This window comes from Gossypium arboreum, chromosome 9 (assembly GCF_025698485.1).
Source record: "Gossypium arboreum isolate Shixiya-1 chromosome 9, ASM2569848v2, whole genome shotgun sequence".
NCBI classification, from domain to species: Eukaryota; Viridiplantae; Streptophyta; class Magnoliopsida; order Malvales; family Malvaceae; genus Gossypium; species Gossypium arboreum.
The window spans coordinates 36,563,780-36,577,773 of record NC_069078.1 but is presented as its reverse complement, the minus strand read 5'-3'; the positions used below and the strand labels follow the sequence as shown (position 1 = coordinate 36,577,773).

At 38.3% G+C, this 13,994-nt stretch overlaps 1 non-coding gene across 1 annotated transcript; it reads left to right on the top strand.

Moving 5' to 3' along the window:
- Positions 1-2,666: 2,666 nt before the first annotated feature.
- Positions 2,667-2,773, top strand: LOC128281030 (small nucleolar RNA R71). Its single transcript, XR_008271247.1, has one exon. It is a non-coding gene; the product is annotated as a small nucleolar RNA R71 (small nucleolar RNA).
- Positions 2,774-13,994: the final 11,221 nt, after the last annotated feature.

The following is a 13,994-nucleotide window of genomic DNA, read 5'->3' as shown; positions in this document are numbered from 1 at the left end:
AGACAATCCCTTCCTTGACAATAACTAAAGACGAGATTCGTCTCTTCGCATCTCTTTAGTACTTAGCCAAATTATTCAAACAAATATCATAAGTGTTACCAAAAATAGAAAAAACATCCATGAAAACCTCAACAAAATTTTCAACCATATCAGTGAATAATGCCATCATGCATCGTTGAAATGTTGGAGGTGCATTGCATAAACAAAAAGGCATTCACCTAAAAGAAAATGCACCACATGGATAAGTAAAGGTTGTTTTATGTTGATCTTCTTGGACTACAACTATTTGGTTATATCCCAAATAGCCATCTAGAAAATAATAGAACTCAATACCTGCCAGTCGATCTAACATCGGATCCATAAAAGGCAACAAAAAATGGTCCTTCTGAGTGGCTTTGTTCAATTTTCTGTAATCAATACTAACTCTCTAATTGGTAATAGTTCTTGTTGGAATTAACTCGTTACGCTCATTTTCAACAATCGTTATTCCACCTTCTTCGGCACACACTGTACCGGGTTTACCCATGAACTATATGAAATAGGATACATGGTTCCTGCATCTAACCATTTGATCACTTCCTTTCTCACAACTTCTTTCATTATAGGGTTGAGCCTCCTTTTCCTATCATTTTGAGCTCTTTCACCTTCTTCTAAAATAATTTTATGCATGCAAAAAGAAGGGCTTATACCTCGAATATTTGCTATGGTCCAACTAATTGCTTTCTTAAATTTCTTTTGAATAGTAATTAATTGCTCCTCTTGATATTTCGTCATTTTTGCTGAAATAATCACAGGAAAAGAAGAACAGTCACCTAAATAAATGTATTTCAAATGGAAAGGAAGTACCTTTAGTTTGAGTTTAGGAGGTTCTTCGATTGACAACTTAGGTTGCATAAATTCTCTAACTTCCAACTCCAGCGGTTCAAATCGTGTGGATTGAATAAAATTTTTCAGATTGGCTTCCATCAAAGCCACGTTTTCTTCACCTTCTTCATCCTCCAAAGGAGATCTAAGTCTTTCTATAATGGATTTTCTTCAAAATTGCTTGCCATAGAAACCAAGGTTTCTATCTCTTCCAGAACTAAACACTCTTTTGCCGGATCGAGAAATTTCATCGCTTTAAGAATGTTAAAGGTTACCTCATCTGGAACTCACATGGTGAGTTCACCTTTCTGTACATCAATTAACATTCTTCCCGTGGCTAAGAAAGGTCTCCCAAGGATGATCGGCACTTCCTTATCTGCTTCAAAATCTAAGACAGTGAAATCAGTAAGAAAAAATAAATTTATCGATTACCAAAACATCCTCGATCTTTCCCTCGGGATATGCTAAAGACTGATTCTCTAGTTGAAGCATCATAGTTGTAGATCTTACTTCACCTATCCCTAACATCTTAAAAATAGACTTAGGCATCAAGTTGATACCTGCTCCTAAATCACACAAAGCTTTACCACAGTAAGATTCACCAATGTTACAGGGTATAGTAAAGCTTCCTGGGTCTTTCAATTTCGGTGACAGTTTGTTCTGTAGGAATGCACTACACTTTTTTTTCAAGGTAATAGTCTCATACTCACTAAGTCGTTTCTTCTTGGATAGTATATCCTTTATAAACTTCACATAATTTGGCATTTGTTCTAAAGCCTCTACCAATGGAATATTGATGTGCAACTACTTTAACATCCAAAAACTTCTTAAATTGTATCTTTTGTTTCTGCTTGTGTTGCTGCATCCAATGAAGATGTTAAAGTATATGAATTCACTAAGTTAGGATTTACCTTGTCAGTCTTTACAGATTCTGATTCTTTTGGTGTAGGAATTTCAACAGCTGGTCGATTCTTCTCAACGGGCTTATCTTTGACATTAATCAATCGGGGTTCCAAAATTTTACCACTTTGCAATGCCACTGCCTTGATATGTTCTTTACCCAAATTTCTTGGATTCTCAGTATCGCTCAGCAAGGTTCCTTGCGGTATATTGTGAAGCTCTGTAGCTAACAAACCCATTTGGTTTTCCAAATTTTTCAGTGTTGCTGCTCGGTTTTGGATCAATGCGACATTATTTGCCATGTACGCTTTCAACAAGTTCTCCAAACTATTTGATGCCTCAGCTTGAGGTGGTTTTGGAGCTTAATGATTAAACCCTTGAGATTGGTTGGGTCTATGCTGCAATAAGTTGTTATTCAGTCTATTTCCTTGGTTACTCCAAGAAAAGTTAGGATGATTGTGCCATAAAGGTTTGTAGAAGTTGGACTAGGGTCCTTGTCCACTCCTATTTTGATATTAGTTCTGACTCAGGATTTGATGGAAAATTCTCAAAAGAATTACCTTCCCCATAGTACAGACAGGAAACTATTTCATACGGACTTGATGGCTGAGCTACAAAATTATTAGCACTATTAGCAGTAAACTATTTTAACATAGAGGAAATAGACGATACTTGAGCTGATAACGAAGTGAAGGAAAACAACATGAACTCCGGCTACACGTCTTTCTGAAGCTATTTTATTTGTTGGCCGTTTATAGTTATTACTTGCGATCCTCTCGATGATTTTATAAGCCTCATTATAAGACCTAAACAAAATTGCACCATTCGCAAAAGCATCTACCATCAATCTTGTATGTGCATTCAGACCATTATAAAATGTCTCCAACTGGATACAATGAGAAATCCCATGATGAGGAAACTTATGCAGTAACTCCTTGAATCATTCCCAAGCCTCATACAAAGACTCATCATCCAATTGTTGGAAGGTTGTGATCTCGTTCCTCAACTTAGCATTTTTGCTAGGTGGAAAATACTTAACCAAAAATCTCTCTCCTAATTCTTGCCATGTAGATATGGAACTTAGTGGCAATGAATTGAGCCATGCTTGTAACGCCCTAAATTTAGGCCTAGAAGTATTAGGTTTTGAGCATGGGAACAGTTAGGAGGTTGTTTATAAATATTTAGTTGTGCAAGAAAGTGACACAAATGCATGTCTGCTTCAGCGATTAAGTGTTCTGGGAAGTGTCTGAGAAGTCTTGGGTTCAAGCCTTAGCTTGCGCAAATGTTTTGTTTTTTAAGAAATAAACCCTTGCCTTTAGTTAGTAGGCTTTTAAATTATTGTCAGCATTTTATGACAAAAATGGTCTGCTGGTCTAGAGGATAAGTGGTGTGTTACCTATGTTTGAGGTCTTGAGTTCGAGTCCTGCCTGGCACATGGGAGTGTTTTATTTTCCTGCCGATGATGTGGAGATGTTGTGGTTTGACCGAAACATTGAGGTGTTGGAATGGAATTCAAACTGAGTAGTTGAGGGAGGAGCGATTGGTTGAGGGATTTGAGGAGAGATTTTAGGAGAAAATTATGGGGAGTTGAGGGGAAAAGAGTGTTGTGACAAATTAAGACTTTAGGCTCTCAAAGAAATCAATTTTGGGGAAAGGATTCGGCTTTTGGGTGAGTGGGGAGCACTTCATTTCGATTACTGCCAAAAGTTTTGGGGATTCTTTTCTTTGGAGACCGATTGGTGCTAGGGAATTTGGTTGTGCCTCTCTTTTCTTTTGGCTTGTTTTGAGTTAGCATTTTGGGGTTTCTTGCTTTTCATTCTTTCTTCTTTTCCTTCCCCAGTGGCCAAATGCTTTCTATCTCTCTCTCCCAATTCTCTTGAAGCCATCAATTTTCCTCTTTTGCATATTGTTGCTTTGGCTGATTCCCTTGCTTTCTCCCCTCCCTCAATCAGTTTTTTGCTGACCGAATACTTCTTCTTTCCTCGTCTACGCTCTCTCTCAATTCCTTCCCTTTTCACTTAGTGGTTTGGCCAAATACTCCACCTATATCCTGTCGGTTTGGCTATTATTAATTGACCAATCAGGTTTGAGTGCACACAGTTATTCTCTCCCTTCTGCTCTTTCTGCCATGTTATTAGTTTCCATCTAATGTATTCTTTGCTACCGATATTTTCTAGGGTCAGTTTGTGCTAAGCCTCTGCCTTTATCTTATAGGGTGATCGTTGTGGAGATAGACCGATTACTTCTCTTTTCTATAATTGATTTTACGTTTTCCGTGATTTCTAAGGGCCTATAACCAGCTCCTGCAATGGATGAATGGTGCAAACCTAAATCAGTTGATTAAGGTTGGAGTGCTCTAGAGTGATGTGCACATTTTCCCGAACAGATGTGTAACCACACTGTTACAATATTAAATCAATAAAAGCCGAAATAAGTGATCGTCGATGCAACATGAGCGTGCTCTCACTCGTGTGGTAAAACAAACGCCTAAACGTGGGTGTAAGATCGCTAAGGTTAGCCATGAGCTATTTCATGGCTTGAGGTCGTTTTGGGCCATGGTGGGCCGAAATGGGCCATGTAGGCCCTACAGGCATATGGGCCCTACACGGGTAAACCACATGGACGTGTGGAGAATATAGGGCTAGGCTGTGAAATCCATACGACCAAGGCTGTTTTTGGGCTGTGTGGGCCACATGGGCGTGTGTGCCCACATGGGAGCACAGTATGGGCCTTAGGCCCATTTTCATTGTTTGACAGTTAAGGTTGCACGGGTCGCCTTAGACGACTGTGGACCTACTGTTGGGTCGGTAAGTGTGCCTGGACCCTTAATTGATAAAAGGACTGTCTTGCCCTTATGTGGTAAAATGACTATTTTGCCCTTATATAGTAAAATGACTATTTTGCCCCTATTTGTTGTATATATATATGTGTACATGTGTGACCGTATTTTAGCATGTTATTTAAACTATAATGGATACACATATGATTCTATGATATGACATAACATGACTGAATAATGCATTGCATGGGGATGGGTTTTCATATGATTGGAGGAAGTGTACAGTACTGGTAGCTCAGATGCAAATCACTGATGGCTCAAGCCTATTATACTGGTAGCTCTGTTGCAAATAATGTTTAGTGCCACAACCGGTGCTACTTGGAGTGTAGGCATGGGTGGGTTGATTTTATCCCCACATAGAGTGTAGGGTTGGACGAAGATGGAGTGTAGAGGCTGGATGGGTAGGACTTGCATACTGTTACTGTACTGTTTACTATTACTGCACTGTTTATTGTTACTGCAATGGGCCAAGCCCCGAACACATGACTGTTTCTGTATTGAGATGGGCTAAAGCCCAAACTGATATTGTCACTGTTACCAAAAAGGGCTTAGGCCCAGACTATGCTTGTTTTCTAACTGTTTGCTTATATGGGATTACACACTGAGTTTTTGTAAACTCACTCATCTGTTTATCTGTACAGGTAATCCCCAACCTTAGGTGGATCGGTGCTGCGAGGGACTCAATGGTGGCCACACAACTGCACTTGCTTTCTTATTTGATTTTTAATTTATAAGTAATTTAATTTGGGTATTTGTTTATGTAATAAGGCCTCTATGGATTTTAACTTAAATTTGGGTTTTTTTATTTGCTTTGGCTTAAAACTGTTAGAGATAGGAAAACTCGAGTTTTCAAAAGAAACAATGTTTTTACAAAGTAAACGCAAGTACACAACTGTCTTAAAAAGCTTCCGCTATAAAATGATATTTTTGGAAATGAATAACGATTTTAAAGTAAATACTTTTTGGTTAGTGATGCAAGTTTTGAAATGAATGACATAACACTTTACGAAAAACACCCACTGTGACATCGCTAGATTCGGCCATAATGTCCAGGTCAGGTTTGGGGTGTTACAATGCTCGTGCTCGATCTCACAATGAGTACGGAAACAACTTCAACCTCAATGCGTCTTCAGTCACACCAGCTATCTTGAATGCATCACTCACCTCCATAAACAATCGAAGGTGGAGATGTGGATCTTCCGTGGGCATACCATTGAATTGGCCCACTGTTTGGAGCATTTGAAACTGTAATATCCCGAATTAGGGCCTAATCAGAATAGTGGTTTCGTGACCACAAATTCGAGATAGAAATAATTATTTTATAATTATTTTGATGATTATGATATGATTGCATGATTGTGTGAAAATTTCGTGATGAAATTCTATGCCTAAAGTGCTTAAATTGAAAGTAGGGACTAAATCGAATAAGTTGCAAAACTTGCATTCTAGAAGTTTTTAGTATGAAATTGTTTTGGAATATTAATGAGGAGGTCTTAAATAGCAATTTGACCAATTTTAAGTTCATGGACAAAATTAGGACATGGAAGGAATTTTTGGAAAGTTTAGTTGAAGGGTGAATATGTTATTGTGACTTAGTTAGAATTTTGGCGTTGTGACTTAATGAAACCATTGGATATAGTTGGCATGCCATAGGATTGTGAGTACTCACTTATTTGGGTTGTGTTATATGGGGCGCTGAGGCCCATGGATAGTTTTGGAGAGATAAGGGAATTTAAACCAAGCTCCATTCACTGGAATATGTATATATGGTGTATTGGAGAGTGTTAGCTATATGCTTCACTTATGGAATATGGTTGAGTCTTCGAGTTTATGTTTGGTGTGTTGGAGATTCGTGTATCCGATGAGTGGTGATAGAGTCCACTTTATGTTTCATAAACTCAAGAGCCAAATTATCATACATTGTGTATAAATGTTATCATATGTGATTATATGTGCTTGTATGTGGATAATACAGGTCAAAATATATATATGCCTAAACATTCGTATAAATAATGTGTAAAAATGTGCATTGAACATGACTAATTATGCGAATTATGGTACTTAGTTAATGACATTTTGGGATCATGTTGTATGTTGTTTGGTTAATGCATGATGATTTGTTTGCATAGTGGTTGTTCTAGGCATTCACTAAGGTTGTTAAGCTCACCCACTCCATCTTATCCTTTGCAGAGTAGTTGCATTCCCGGTGTGAGCAGTGTGGCTGTCGAGGGATTGATCTATGTCATTGTTTATTCATTATGGTAGGTGTTTTGCTTGCTCTAATTCTAGGGAATAAAAAGACAATGGGGTAGACATTTATATCTAATTGTTCAGAAGTATTTGGGATATTTGTATAATGTGTATGTTTGGAAGCTTGTGAACTTGGACATGGTGTTTGGTCTATTGGTTAGACATTTTGATGCTTATGTGACTAGGTGAATGAAGCATGATGTTTAGGGACCAAGTTTGAATGATTTAAATGCTCTTATATGCTAATTTTTTGTAAAGCAGAGGAATCGATATTAAGTCTTTTAAAACGATACCTCTGTATTTTTGACAATGTAGGGAGTTAGAATACCACTTTGGTATAGATACTTTGGCTCGAGTATCGATACTCGGGGTGTAATTATCAATACCTTGCGAAAGGTACCGATATTTTTCAACATTTTGAAATTTATGAGAAACAAAATACTAGTTTGGTATTGATTTTCCAAGTGGTATCGAAACCACTTAAATGAAATATCGATACCATAGAGGCTGTACCGGTACCTACGTAACATTTTTGGGAAAATTTGATAAGTGGTCCAAATGCCTGATTAATACCTATGTTATGCTATTTTATGAATTCCTGGCATGGTTTATCAATTAAAAGTGAGTATGTGGTTGATAATTCATGGTAATGCTACGTCATTAATAATAAAAAAGATGCATGAGAAATAACATGTCATTTTTAGATGAACAAGTAGTGAGACAATGGTGTGCCATCTCAATATTCGGCTTGGCATCCAGGTCGAGTATTGGGTGTTACATTTGGAGGTATTAGAGGCTAGGTTCAATAACTCTAGAACCTAGGTGATTGTTGTGTGTTTGGAGTTTTGAAACTCATGAGTTTAAAGTTCTTGTAGGAATGAGAACACATTGCCTTCAATTCCAAAACTTTCTTGTAGGAACGAGACTTGGATCATTTCCTTGCCACTCACACCATTTATTTGTTTGTTTGTATGCTAGATAATTAGATATGCCTCCTAGAAGTGTGAATGTGAGAGCCTGTGCTCAAAAGGATGGTACATCCCCCGCACCTCCTGTGCCTTTGTGTAGAGTGAACATACCTAATCAGAGCATAGGCCATTTGATGGAAGCGATAATTGGAGCATTTTAGTGGATTTCTGGTGCTAACCTTGCTCCTACACCTGCAAATCCTGCAACTTTGAATCGTGGATTACTGCTTGAATGTCTTTGGGCATTGGTTGGTAAAGAGTTTTCTGGGGTTAAAGGCACTGATCCGATCATAGCGGAGTACTGGTTGAAGGAGCGGAAAGGATCTTTGAGCAGATATCCTATTCTAACGAGGAGAAGTTGGGTTCTACCATGTCCCTACTTGATGAAGAGGTAAGTCATTGGTGAAATACGGTTAAGAGAGGTACAACCACTGATTGTTTAACTTGGGATTATTTTCTAAAGGTGTTTAGGAGGAAGTTTATGGGTGAGCAGTATATAGAAGATCGTAAGCGAGAATTTTTGGATCTTGTGCAAGATGGGTTGTCTGTGGCTGACTATGAGGCATAGTTTGTGCGCCTTAGTTGGTATGCTCCTAAGATGGTTTTGACTGAGAAGGATCGTTGTAAGAGTTTTTGCTTTAGGCTTAATCGTGAGATTCAGGTTTATCTAGTGGCCCAAAGTACAAAGTTGTTTGATGAGCTTGTGGAAAAAGCCAAGGCTATGGAGGAGACTTTGGTTGAGCCAACTCATTCTATAGTGGCTAAGACTTGTAAGAGGCCTTCCAGTGGTGTTTCTGGACGTCCGCCCAAGAGGGGGCATGATAATTATAGTTCTAGTATAGGTACGAGACGTGGGTCTCGACCGAGTCAGTCTAGGCAGTAGAGTAATGTGGTGAATAGCACTGGTGGTTCAATGGGTGGTTCTGGATGGCTGCTTTGTGCTCATTGTGATCGTAACCATCCTTGATAGTGCCGTAAGTTGACTGGTGGCTGCTATAAGTGTGGTTCAAAGGAACATTTTCTAAGGGATTGCCTAAATAGAGTAAAGGTTTTGTGGACTCAAAGTTTGACACCTACTATTACGCCTGCTAGGGGTTGTGGTCGCGATAAAGGTAATGGGAGGCCAATTGGGTAGCAGATTGTTGCTCACACTATTACCTCATAGGTGGAATCTAATGGTCCCATTCGGGTTTATACTGTTAGGGAACCTGAGGATCATGATCCGACTGATGTTATTACACGTACTTTCACTTTGCGATATATCCCATTGTTTGCCTTAGCTAATTCTGGTTCAACACATCCATATATTCTGAGTGAATTAGCTTGTAAGTCAGGGATTCCTGTAGAGACTATTGATTTGTAAACGACTGTAATTAGTTCCTTTGGAGATAGTGTTGTTACAAATAAGGTTTATCGTAGGTGCCCTCTTATGATACAAGGGCATGTTTTCCTTGTTGACCTTATGGACTTGTCGTTTTACAGGTTTGATGTTATTTTAGGTATGGATTGGTTAACTGAGCATAAGGCTAAGGTAGATTTTGAGACTAAGTGAATTACCTTAAGAAATAGTGATGGGTTGGAAATTGTTGTTGTTGGCAAAAGATGGGTTTCTGTCTAATGTGGTTTTAGCTCTGAAGATTGATAAGTTGATGGGTAAAGGTTTTGAAACTTATTTGGCTTACATGATGAATTGGAAACTTAGGGGGGAACTAGGTTTAACAACCTTGCCTTAACTTTGTGTTACAATCTTCTTGTACCATATTTCATTATTTTATTGCAACAAGCTTGTTGAGTATGGATTTCTTGGCTTTTATATGCATAAAGGTAGTGGGAGTTTCCTATGAAAAACTGTTCTATTTTGATTTCATTTCCTTTCACATTTTACAGAAGTGGTATTAACTCAGTCTTTTTTTTTTTGACATATTTTTGCTTTATGCATTTCATACATTTTACTCACACTACATATCTTTATGCATATGAAATGTTTAGGAACTATTTTGGAGTTATTTTAGGACCCTTAGAAAACAATACAACCTAAAAATCTCTTTTTTGCTATTTTACTACACTTGGAAAATAGAATGCTAATTTGGTATCGATACTTTTATAAAAATATCGATACTCGTGGAAAAATATCGATACCACGAGGGTTTTGAATGTGCCTGCAACTATTTTAAACATAAAGAACCCTAAAATGGTTTTCCCTCCATCAAAAAACCTCTCATCTCCTATCAAAAATTTTTATAATTTCTTCAATTTTTTGAAAAATCTTGGTCCTTTTCCATCTTCAAACATCTTTTTCACAAGATTTGATTCTCATTGCTTGAAGATTTTTCCTTTTTCAACAATTTTGAGCTAAATTTTCTAAAACTTTCAACTTGTTGATTGTGACAAATGTAGGTTGAAATATTGTTTGTTGATCATTATTGGGATATTTTTTAACAATATATATCATGTTTTATTACATGAGGTCACCTATTCCTAAACATATTTGTTAAATTATTTTTCAAACATTAACCCACCAAGTGTTTGACAAAATTCTTCAAAGAGTTTTTTTTTTTTTGGTTTTAGTGTTTTTCTAAGTTGTTAATCGTTATTATGGCCCCAACAAAGCATTCTAGGAGTAGTGCATTTTCTTCTAATCCATCTAGTGAGTTGGAGTCATCGTTTAGCACTTGTTTTCAAGACTCACAGTTTTGGTATATTTTTAACTCGTATTTTGCATCAAAACGCGTATGGGAGACTAGGAAAATAGCCATGTTAAAAGCCATTAGCTTTTCTTATCTCCCTATTTTACAGAATTGGATTGGATGGATTTTTTGAATATTTCTTCGCCAACTTATTTAAATCTTGTTCGAGCTTTCTTTTCAAATGCCAAACTTGAACATGATGAGTCTGGCGATGCCATTACTGCCATCACCTTATTTTTAATAGGAACTCCTAATCGCCTCACACTTGAAGAGTATGGCTATTATATTCACTTACCTTTCAGAGGTTCCTTGTAACACCCCAAACCCGGCCCATACGTTATGGCCGAATCTGACGTGCCACATTGGAGTTGAAAACCCACGTTCCGTTTTAGTGTTTTAAAGCCATACATTTTATTGAGTTAACAAAGTGTATGGAAGCGGGCACCGTGTAGGTATCTCGAGACAGAAGAGGTGAGCCATGAAGGTCGCTAAGTACCAAGCTCTTTAATTGGATCCAATCCTAGACATGCCCACAACCATAGCCACACTTTGTTATATCGAGTTTAAATTTGTTTAAGTGGACGTCTTTGATAAATCGATTAATCGTGGTGTTGAGATATTTTGAAAACAAGTATCATTTTGAAAACACGCCTAAGTCTAGCCCATTTGAATAATTATTAACCAATTTTTAAAGTTATTAAAATTAAAATAATTCAAAAGAAATAAAAGGAAAGTTAAAATTGGCCTTATTACAACCCAAAATAATAATAATTAAAGGAAATTAAATGAAAACCAACACTTATTTAAAAGCCCAAAGATGATCACCGTGGCCACTCAATCCTCTCCGCCCAAGTCCCCACATCAAGGCTCACCGCAAGGTTAAGGAAAGGGGTGAGTTTGGAAACTCAGCAGCAAGCAAGCCCTTTCAGAGCCCAAAACAATAATGACTGTTGGGTCTAAGCCCAAATCCAATCTCAATCATGCATCGGGTCAGTAGCCCTTTTCATATTTCATATTTCATAATATGGGCCCAAGCCTTTTCATAATTCATATTCTCGGGCGCAGCCCCTTTACTGTAAACGGTATGGCCCTTAGGCCCATTTCAATGTCACATATAATTTCAATGAAAGAATGCAACCCATTTGGGGAGACTACTCAACCCACCATCCGCTACTCTCCACCCGTACCAACCAACACACCATGTGGGGATTAACTCGACCCACCCCGCCAAACTCTCCACTGGCAGCATAGCTGCTTTATCATATAACTGGAGGCCTAGCCTCTTTTAATAACTGGGGCAAAAGCCCTTTCAATAACTGGGGCATAAGCCCTTTTATAACTGGGGCATAAGCCCTTTTGATAACTGGGGCATAAGCCCTTTTTCACTTCCTCCATCCATATAAAAACCCAACCCAATGCATTTATGATTACCTCATGTGCATATCATACATATCATGTGCATATCATACATTTCATGTGCATATCATACATACCATATTTATCAAAATCCCATGTATTAAAATCATACATAAACCCTAGGGTATAATGGTCATTTTTACCTAGGGGCAAAACGGTCATTTTCATGGTATAAGGGTAATCTCATAATTTTACCAAAAATTAGGGTTTCCATGTTCATTAACGATTACTAACAATCCATGGGTGCAAACAGTGATTCTGGCCCATTTTTAGCGAAATCGAGTTATTGGGCCTAAAACCCCTAATGGGCCCTACTTAGCCAATTTCGTCATCTAGGCCCATTTAGCCTATATTCCATAACGGTTTTAACAGTCTTATCATGCCATATAACAGATTGCTTTTCTACCAATTTTACCCAAATGGGCCCGAAAGCCCAATGGGCCCCACTTCCCTCGAGGCCCAACTTACCAAGAACGCCAAAATCACATTCTTACCGCTTCCATCGTTCTCGATCACCGTCTCATCAATTCTAACTAACTAGTGAGCGTCATTGCTCACAAGTCCTCGAAATGCCGAATTTAAGATTCGGCTTTTCGGCATTTTATCGCTTTAAGCTATGAAAGGGTTCGTTACACACCTGATTTGCGATATTCCTTGACGAGATCTCCTATGCGATTTCTCCTATAATCAATTGTTAAATAGATCAGCTCGTAATAATTGAACCAAATTAAGAACTTTCCAATATTAACACTTACACATTCGCCACCATCCATAATGGCCTTAGGCACCTTACCTTTGTCGCGATTGATGACTAGGCCTAGCTACTCCAATGATCCAAGCTACTCCAAATCGACACTACACCTTGCTGCTCCTTCAATAAATAAACCAAAATATTAAAAGAAGACCCCATAGAGTCTATGCCCATATTCGACCATCTCCCTAAACTTGGAGTTTTGCTTTTGACCAAAGCTACACTAGGAATTGTTTAGAGTTTGAACACTTACCACGTCTTTCTCCTCTTGAACTGGATGTCTAAAAGGTAAAGGAACCGAACGCCAACTATTGAAAAGGAAGAAAAGGTTGTTGGTCACAAAGAATCGGCACCCCTATCTTCATCGATTCGGCTTTTTTGCACTTCGCAAAAATAGAGATAAGGAAAACAATGATGAATGAAAGGAAATAGTGGGCTGATTTGAAAGAAAGAAAAGGAAGAAAATTGGGTAGAAGGGAGGTAGATTCGGCTGGAAAAGAAAGAGAGAAAAAGCTACACACCAAAGAACAAAATCGGCACAACTAAGACCCTAATGCCAAATTACTAACCTAATACCCTCCGCCGAAAATCCCTCTCCAAACTCCCTTATTCGCCAACTCTATCTCCATATCACATCCCTAAAATCTCTCCCTTATCCATCCTTAATTTATGCATTTGACTTGATCCAACTCTCTCCTCTTACGTAATCCACTCGGGTTCCAACACTTACCCTTCTGCACAAAAATAAATACTCCTATTTGCCAACACAGGAATCGATCCTGTGTCTTGCCCCAACGCTACACGCCACCTTTAAAGCTCCCTAGTGGCGCCACTTAGCCACTTTTCCAGAGGATCTTTTGTGATACACTTTACCCACAACTTAATATAAGGGCACCTAGCCGTAACCCCTAACTCCTAAGTCCGTAATTTAAAATTCCACGGGTTTTGGCCAACTCATGGGCCTTCCATAAGCCCATTTACATACCCAAATTATGAATTCCATCATCACCTACCAAATTTTATAAATTTACTTAAAATATCAAGAATCATGAAAACCCGAAAATCGGATGTTACAACTCTACCCTCCTTAAAGAAATTTTGGCCTCGAAATTTACTCGTCCAAACAGTTGAGGGTATCACGACGCATTGCCTCTTCGGTCTCCCAAGTAGCTTCTTCCTTGCCATGGTTCCTCCAAAGTACGTTCACCAACGGATCGACCTCCTTCTCAACACCTTGACATCACGATCAAGTATTTGCACAGTTCCTCTTCAAAGGTCAAACCGACTGTACCTCAATTTCGTGAATCGCACGATATGAG